This window comes from Pinus tabuliformis, chromosome 2_1 (assembly GCF_031772625.1).
Source record: "Pinus tabuliformis cultivar Carrire ecotype Pingquan chromosome 2_1, CPIR1, whole genome shotgun sequence".
In the NCBI taxonomy this organism is placed as follows: Eukaryota; Viridiplantae; Streptophyta; class Pinopsida; order Pinales; family Pinaceae; genus Pinus; species Pinus tabuliformis.
The window spans coordinates 258674350-258683991 of NC_142299.1; positions in this window are offsets into that span (position 1 = coordinate 258674350).

A 9642-nucleotide genomic window follows, 5' to 3' on the forward strand; every position below is an offset into this window, starting at 1 on the left:
CAAGGGCAATCCATCTTAAGGGTGAAAAAAAGCTACAACCAGCCCCAGGTAAAATCTTCTCAATTTGGTTCAAGAATAGATGAAAATAGAAATTACAATCAGTTGGCTGGTAGATTCAATAACCGAATAAGTTTCTTCAATGGACAATGTTTTTCTTGCCATAACTTTGGTCACAAAGCAGCTCAATGTGTTGCATATAAAACGATCATGACTAGGGAAGCTCAAAAACAAAGAAGTATGACAGGGATTACAAAAAGGACCTATAACAACTTTTCGGTTCTTGAAAATGAAGTTGAATGTTCTATTTGCAATAACTTTGGTCATGAAGACTCTGAATGCAGAAGCAGGTTTCAGCAGAAAAAGGAACAAGCCTCAAACACCAAAACATGGAGAATAAAGGAACCTCAAACAGAAAGATGTGGGATAGCTTTTTATGCAGAGGGACAGGAAAATCTATGGTACATTGACTGTGGATGTTCGAAGCATATGACAGGTGATAAAGAAAAACTTGAGTCTTATTCTGCTCTAGAAAAGGGAAAGAAAGTCTCTTTTGGAAATGATACTCCTGCAACTATAAAAGGAAAGGGCATTGCTCAGTTAAAAGAAAAGGTCAAGGCTGGAAATGTTTTGTATGTTGATGGTTTGAAGCATAATCTTCTAAGTGTCAGCCAGATGTGTGATCAAAGAACCGAGGTTATATTCAGATCAAATGGATGTCTTGTTCGTGATCTTGATACAGGTAAAACAGTGATCAAAGGTAAAAGAACTCCAAATAATCTGTACATATTTGAAGAAGGACAACAACAATGCTATCTGAGCAAGGATGATGAGCACTGGTTATGGCATCGGAGGTTGGGGCATCTAAGCTTTTCACAAATAAAGAAAGCATGCAAATATCAGGCAGTTCGTGATCTTCCAGATATCAAAATTCCTGACAACACCATATGCAAATCATGTCAGTTTGGAAAACAAACCAAAACTAACTTTCCAGAGAAGGAAGGATTAGCTAGCATGCCTCTTGAGCTAGTTCATACAGATACATGTGGTCCATTCAGGAAAAGAACACCTAGAGGAGAAGAATACTTGATATTATTCATTGACGATTTCTCCAGGTTTGTCTGGCTAGGACTTATGAAGCACAAAGATGAAGCATTCAAAAAATTCAAATCCTTCAAAGCCTTGGTTGAAAATGAATCAGGTCACAAAATTAAGTGCCTCAGATCTGACAGAGGTGGGGAGTTTACTTCAAACGAATTTTTCGATTTCTGTGAAGAACATGGGATAAGAAGAGAATTCTCTACAGCTAGAACTCCTTAGCAAAATGGAGTTGTGGAAAGAATGAACAGAACAGTCCAACAAATGGCTCGTGCTATGCTTGATGAATCAGGAACTCCTGCAACTTTCTGGGGTGAAGCTGCACATGCTGCGGTTGTTATTCTCAACAAAACAAATGTCCGGGTGAACAACACTAAAACTCCTCATGAGCTCTGGAGTGGTAAGACTCCTTCGGTAAAGCACTTCAAAATCTTTGGGAGCAAATGCTATATCAAGAATACTGATGAGCAGCTTGGCAAACTTGAACCTAGAGCAGATGAAGGCATTCTTCTTGGTTACTCTCCACAAAGCAAAGCATACAAATGCTACAATAAAAGACTTGGCAGAATTGTTGACAGCATTGATGTAGTGGTTGATGAGAAGGGATACATTCCTAGGCAAGTACATCATGAAGACATCGAAGAAGATGAAGGCTACCCTCAAAGACAGAATGATGAAGAAGAAGAACCTCAAGAAGAACCTCAAGAACAACCAGAGGAGCAGACAAGAATAGAAGAGAAAACCCCATCCAGATATGTTCAGAAGAATCATCCAGAATCTCAGATTGTGGGGCAGAAAGAAGCAGGTGTACAAACAAGAAGAACAGTTGCAGAAGCCTCAAGCTATTTGGCATTACTCTCCTCCACTGAACCACAAAATGTGAAAGAGGCATGCAAAGATGAATGTTGGGTGAAAGCAATGGATGAAGAACTTGAGCAAATCGAAAAGAACAACACTTGGGAGCTGGTTCCTAGACCAAAGGATAAGAATGTTATCGGAACAAAATGGGTCTTCAAAAACAAATTGAATGAAAATGGAGAAGTAATTAGAAACAAAGCCAGACTTGTTTGTAAAGGGTATGCGCAGCAAGAAGGAATAGACTTTGAAGAAACCTTTGCTCCTGTTGCAAGACTTGAGGCCATCCGAATGTTCCTTGCTCTCTCAAGTTTTCAAAACTTCAAAGTATTTCAAATGGACGTGAAATCAACCTTTCTGAATGGAGACCTGGAAGAAGAAGTGTACATTGAACAACCAGATGGGTTCATTCTTGGAAATGATCCAAATCTTGTATGCAGATTGAAAAAGGCTCTCTATGGTCTCAAACAAGCTCCAAGGGCTTGGTACTACCGTTTGGACAAATATCTTCATCAACAAGGCTTTTCAAAAGGATCGGTAGATAGCAATCTTTATATAAAAGTTGAAAATGACAAATTGCTAATACTTGTTGTGTATGTAGATGACATTATTTTTGGGAGCAATGAAGAAGCTATGAGTCAAAACTTTGCCTTGGTCATGCAGAAAGAATTTGAAATGTCCTTGCTAGGAGAACTGACATATTTCCTTGGTTTGCAAATCCAACAAAAAGAAGGAGGAATCTTTTTATCTCAAACCAAGTATCTCAAACAGAATTTGAAGAAATATGGTATGGAAGATGCAAAACCAGTATTTACACCCATGGTCACAGGATGTAGCCTCAGTGCAAATGATGAATCTGCAGCAGTACATCAACCAACCTACAGATCTATGATTGGAAGCTTACTTTATTTGACAGGTACCCAACCAGACATCATGCATGCAGTTGGAATAGTTGGAAGATTTCAGGCAAATCCGAAGGAGACTCATCTTCAGGCAGTGAAGAGAATTTTCAAATATCTTCAAGGGACTCAAAATTATGGCTTATGGTATCCTAGAGATACAGATCTTACACTTCATGCTTATACTGATGCAGATTGGGCCGGAAGCGTGGATGACAGGAAAATCACAAGTGGTGGTGCGTTCTTTATGGGTTCCAGATTGGTATCTTGGTTCAGCAAGAAACAGAGTTCGACTGCCTTGTCTACAGCTGAAGCAGAATATGTTTCTGCTGCATCTTGTTGCACTCAACTCCTTTGGATGATGCAGACTTTGCAGGATTTTCAAATCACTTGTACTCCACCTATCCCCATCTTATGTGATAACACAAGTGCAATCAGCATCTCAAAGAATCCAGTTATGCATTCCAAAACCAAGCACATACCAATCAAGTACCATTTTCTCCGGGAACAAGTACTTGAACAGAAGGTCAAGTTGGAGTATGTTCCTTCTAAGGAACAAGTTGCTGATATTCTCACCAAACCATTGCCCAGGGACACTTTTGAATACCTCAGGCAAAAGCTGGGGGTTGTTGATGCATCATCTTATTGTTGAACCTTTTCTGATTGATGGTACAGGTTCAGGGGGAGCATATAATGCATTGTTGGCATTATGGAGGATGGTCAGAAGGAGATCTTGGAAATAACTGCAATATGTCTCTATCTCTTTCATGAAGGATTATGGTTCTTTGTTACAGATCTGGTTCATATTCAGGGGGAGCATGTCCTTAGGGGGAGCATACCCCTTTGCCCTTGATGTCAAAGGGGGAGAATGAAGCGGAAGTTTGTGAGGTTGCCATCAAGTCCAAAGGGGGAGATTGTTGGCATTATGTTTCTGGTATGGCTATATGTTACAGATGTTGTACTTGATGGCAACTCCCGTGGCAGGCTCTCAATTTGTTGAAAATTAAGAAGTACGCAGGAAATCTGTTCAGAAGGTGCGTACCCATAGGTACACCATGCAGGGACCGCGTCCAGATGCGCAGGCCAGCCGTTTAGGAGGTGCGTACCCCAGTGCACACATTTCAAGGCAGAGAAAAGCACACGTGGGGGTTTCTTATGTTTTACTCTTGGTTTTTAGCCGACGGTTTTGGGTTATTACGATGTCGGCTCGTGGTATTGTTCCATGATTTTAGGAGGAGCTTGCCTATATAAAGCAAAGGAGATCACTTGGCTAAGTATCTTTTTCAATTGAATATCTTTAGATCTGAAATATTGGGTTATGGTCTTAAAAGCTTGATCTATATGAAAGTGAAGTTGAAGGCGAATCTGTGAAGGGTGATCTCTCGAGCGCATGATCAGATCTGAGCAACTGTGCCATTCTGGTAGACTGCCTATTCGGCCCTAATCAGAAGGACGCAGGTGTTTAACAGAAGAGCTGCATGGGTACGCAGTGCAGAAACAGGAGATCTGCGTGGGGACGCAGAGTAGAAGAAGGAGACCTGCGTCGGTACGCAGAGCAGAAGAAGGAGACCTGCGTCGGTACGCAGAGCAGAAGAAGGAGAACTGCGTGGGTACGCAGAGCGACTAAGGTTCAGGTGCATCCGTGCAGTAAAAGTATGCGGCGCGATAGTATTTTCAGGTGTGTCCGTGCAGTAACAGTACGCGGCGCGATAATATCTCTGGGTGCGTCCCTGCAGTAATAGTACGCAGCGCGGTTCAAGGAATAGTGCGTGGGCACGCAGTTCCGCAGAAGGATCCCTGCGAGTATACGCAGGAAAGCAGAAGGTGAATTGCGTAGCGACGCAGGCCACAGAAGGGAAAACTGCGTATCTGTCTTAAAATGTTCTGTTGACTGAATTTTTCTGTTGATAAGGTGTTCTGGGTTAGTTCTGTTATTGCTGATCTAATAACTGTAGTGGTTTGTAACTTTTATGTACTTTATGATCATTTGATGCTTTATGAAAAGAAGTAGGGGGTTGTAGCTCCCTTCCAGGAGAGACTGGAAAACGAGAGAGAGAGAGAGTTGTAGCTCTCTGCAGGTTGCAGCCTGCGTACTGGTAAAGGACTGCACCAGTACAAAACCATTGTAAAAGAAGTTTCTAATTTGAAAGAAGATAGAGACATATTGCAGCAGGTGGTTTTCACCCACATTGGGTTTCCACCTTACATCTTGTGTTCTTTGGTGTGACTATCTGTTTTCTTTGTTCATGCTCATTATTTTATGGTACTGACATGCAAAAGTAATTCAAAGAACAAATAAGGAAGATTTGTTAAAAGAATTAGATAATACTGATTCACCCCCCCTCTCAGTATTATTGTCAACAATGGTTTCTTATATATTTTGGGCACTAACATTTAGATGTGTTGTTTGTCTTTTTTCTATATAAAATTTCATCTTTCTCTCTCTCCTTAAAGAGTTTGCATTCAAAATATATTTTCTTCTTCTTCTTGATTTTGTTTTGTTTCTTAAACATCTTTCCTAAGTTTCAACCTTCTCTAAGGTCTACACTTTGACATGTATTATTTTGGCATTTTTCATATTGAATGATAATTCAGCTCATTTGGCTGATACATATGGTACTTCATGAGTTTCAAGTCCATTGTGAACAAACAAAAGTATGCAAGGACTGTTCCTATAAAGTCATCAAAAAGAGAAACTATTAGCAAGGATCTGGTGAAGAAAAGTTTTCTCTTTGTTGGCCGAACAATCATGTACTCCTTCATGAAAGTTGTAGGCTTTACTAATGAAGAATGCCTTAGACTAGCCCAATAAGAGAGCTACAACTAGAGTGAATTCTAGTGACCAATATTACAAAAGCAGCTAGCTGTAATGTTTTTAACTAAGCTATTGAGATGCTTATGACAGAGGTTGCTCTTAGTTAAGATCCATCTCCATATTTCAAAAAAAATTAGTGGAGATTGAGGCTTCCACCAACCCAGTGACAACAATAGTAGTTGGTGTGTATTCTTGGATTGACTTCTTTGTATATGTGAAGAGTTGTACTCTATACAAAATTATTTGTGAATATCAAGATCCCTTAAATTGTGTAAACAAAGACTTGTAAGTAATGTCATTAATATATTGCATGGTTTGAACCTTCCTAGAGTGCAAAAAAACAGTCTCGGATAGTTGGAAAAAATTTTCTTTGTCCAAATTTAGGATCTTCTAATTTAACTTATTTGTGTAGTTGGTTAGAAGGATGGCCATATGGTTTTAACTTTATGTATTTTTGAAAACAGAGAGTTGATATATCTTCAAAACTAAAAAAAGTGGGTACAATAGGTGAATGCTCCATTCTAATGATTGTGCTAAATTTTTCTTTCCAGAAGTTGTACACTTACTCAAACCTCATCATTGCTTGTGCCAATTTGCATACAGTCTATTGCGTAGAATGATATTGATGTCCATGTTCCGAAATGGCAGTACTGACCTTGTATTGAAACAACTTCTCATGTGCGTGTTCACTTTGAATCCATGTATAGAAATTTGAACTATTATTTTGAATTGGATAGTAAAAACTACTTTTGCTATCAGTATTGGGAGAATGGGAAGTTGAAGCTAGGGTCCAGAATAGAAGATACTGTATCTTGAACATAAAAGTTAGAAATCCAATTTCAACTTTTAATCTCATAATTATGTGTGATCACTATTCCTCACAGGAAATTAGTCCTAATGAGTCTTTTTATATGTTCTACTATGACGGATCTCTTTGTAAACTAATTAAATTAATATAACCATGCACTGGTTGTGATAAATAAAAGTCCATAAAGTTTTTGTAGGGTCATATACCAATATTACTTGTAACTAGGAGGGTAAGTTTGTAACTAAGTCACATAATCACAAATATAATCAATAGATTCTATTGCGTTACTCAAGACATGACTGTCATGTAACAATTGTTTTTTTTTGAGCACTAGAGGAAAATTTATAAAGAGTAATTCCCCAAGAAAAAATCATCACTATGATAGAACATGACTCCCCTGGAATTCATTTTGAAGCTTCTATGATATGATATGTTAGTAAATTGTAGGAGCTTAAGTATTTTAGTATATAGTTCATGGAAGAACATGATTGCTTAGTTGTAGAACTATTTCTAGTTTTCCAACACTTGGCTTCATTTGTAATTAAAAAAAGTGACAAGAAAATTTAAATAAAATAACATTCAATGATTTACATTAGATTTGTGCTTTAAGATAGGTTAGTTGCATCACCTGCCTCAGATATGGTGGATGTGTACCACAAATACACACATACACATTAACTACATAACTATTATCTAAGAGCCTACTAAACTAAAAATGTTGGCATACATAAATTATAAAATTTACGGCGATGGCGATGGCTAGGGTTTTGAACAGGGATCTGGTTGCTGCCGCAACGGTTCACAAGCTTGCCGCAAGGGCCGAAGGTGAACCAGGGACTGGGGAAACGGAGATCGTTGGTGGGAGACACTTAGATCTGCGTGGCTCTGCGTACAGTCTTCAGCAAGACGGGGTGAAGGCACTAACGAAGGTTCCCATTGCTGCGTGGAGATACGAGGAGGTCCTGCGAAAGATTGAGGCTCCAATCTGCAGCCCGGAACAAAGAAGCCCGTCTGGCGTACGGCGTTTAGAGGCTAGACGTTGTCCAACCCAGATCGCGCGGAGAATCGACAGGGGGGGACTGCATGATGCAGATCCGCTCCCTTCTACAACACACGGGCCCAATCAGTGCAGTTTTGGCTCAGATCCATACGATCTAGGCCATATCCGAGCACAGAGTGATCCGAGGCACCAGATCGAACACGACCAAGCCTTTATCCGAGTACAGCTGGAGTCCAGGCGGCAGAACGGAGACATCAACCCTAGATCGGGCAGGGTTTATGCAGATCTAGACAAGAAAAAGGAAAAACGAATCAAAACGGAGCCAGATCTGGAATTTCGCCATCAGCCAAAGCAGGTAACAAATATTTGTTTTCAGATTCTGATTAAACCCCCTCAGGGGAAATCTCGATTAGTATGGGTTCATGCAGGAGACACCTCCATGCAGCTAAAACAACAAATATGGGCAGAAATGGGATACCCAGTTCAGGCCCAGCATCTGGTCAGTGGAAGGCGGTCCCTTCAGGACTGTAGATCTTTGGCAAGTTATGAGATTGGGCCAGGATCAATTATTATTTTAAATCTCAGATTGAGAGGAGGGGCTATGCCTCAGGGACAGCCAAGCTCCTCTGGGGTAGACAAGGGAAAAAAAGCTGCAGCCCAGCACCAACCAAAAGGATCCTATAAAAACATTTTACAGGGCAGCAGAAATTCAGGGTCCTCCCCAGATCAAGGAGGACACATGCCCAGGCCATATATAGTAGACCAGTCAGAGCAAATCCCAGCTTTAAACTTAGATTCCTCAGGGCTCGATGATTTCGTCAAGTCCTATGAAACGCAAGCTTTAATTTTCCGTTTCAACAGCTTTTGGCCTAAACCTATGGACCTTTTCCATTGGATCTTCACCAGCTGGACCATGGAGTGTGACATTCATTTATGTGCAAAGGGTTTTTTCATAGTAAGATTTACATCCAAGGAAGTCAGAGATACAGTCATCAGTGCCGGGCCATGGTTTTGGGGAACAGCAGGGCTGTTTGTGACTCCATGGTTCCCAGATTTTGATCCAAATAAAATGACGGTAACCAGAATGCCAGTTTGGGTTAGACTACACAATCTTCCACTGCACTTTTGGGATGAACGAGTGCTGGAAGGCATTGGGAACAGCATAGGGAAATATATCAAAACAGACCTGGACAGGATTGATGAAAGGATCTACACTTACACATGTATCTGTGTGGAAGTAGACTTAAGTAAAGGGCTGCCGGAAAATATAAGGTTGATCTACAAACAACAGAACTAGTTGCAGGTACTAGATTATGAAAACATCGCTTTCAGATGTAGGATCTGTAGGCAGACAGGACACTTACAAAGCACATGTCCAGAGGCCAAGAATAAAAAGAAGCAGAAAGGGAAGCAGAGGAAAGGTTGGAATTTTTCTCCCCCAGATTTAGAGGATGAAGAATCAGAAGCAGCAGAGGAAGAACCTCCAGCAGAGAAAACTGAGGTAACTCAAGAAACGGAGAAACAGAAAGGAATCTCATCAGACAACAAGGCAGTGGAGACAAGCATGGATCCTAGTATGGGAGGCACCAAATGGCACCACCACTCAGATACTTCAGACTCAGACAAAGAACCTGGCCCACAGAATACAGAGACACAGTTAGTCATTGCTTCGTTCGAGCCCACACAAGGCGAGTGGCGCAAGGTCGAAAAGAAAAAGGGGAGAAAAACTTGAAGTGTGAGTTCTACTCACTAACGGATTCCAGTTTTTTCCCCTTTCATACTCTCTCCTCTTTTCTCTTTTCTTATTCTTTTTGCACGTTAGTCCTCTAACGTTGCGTGGGGTGCGAAAGCACTCGGGCCCTTGTGGCAGCATACGGAATGCTTTAGTGCATCTGCTAGTGTAACTTTTCATTATCTTTTTAATAAAAAGTTACCGTTTTTTTTCCTTGGAAAGAAATAAATTATAAAATTTAGTTGGAACTTGAAAACATGAGGGCTTCCAAAGACGTGGCCCAAATTTCTACATTAAAGTAGAACCTGTCTTTGATGCGCTTGACAAGTAGAACATAGTATGGCATGCCCTGTAAAAAACGTTTTTTTTCACCCTTCTTATTGACTAAACCTCTTATACATGGATGTGGATCCTTGGACAAAGGACCAAACTGATCAA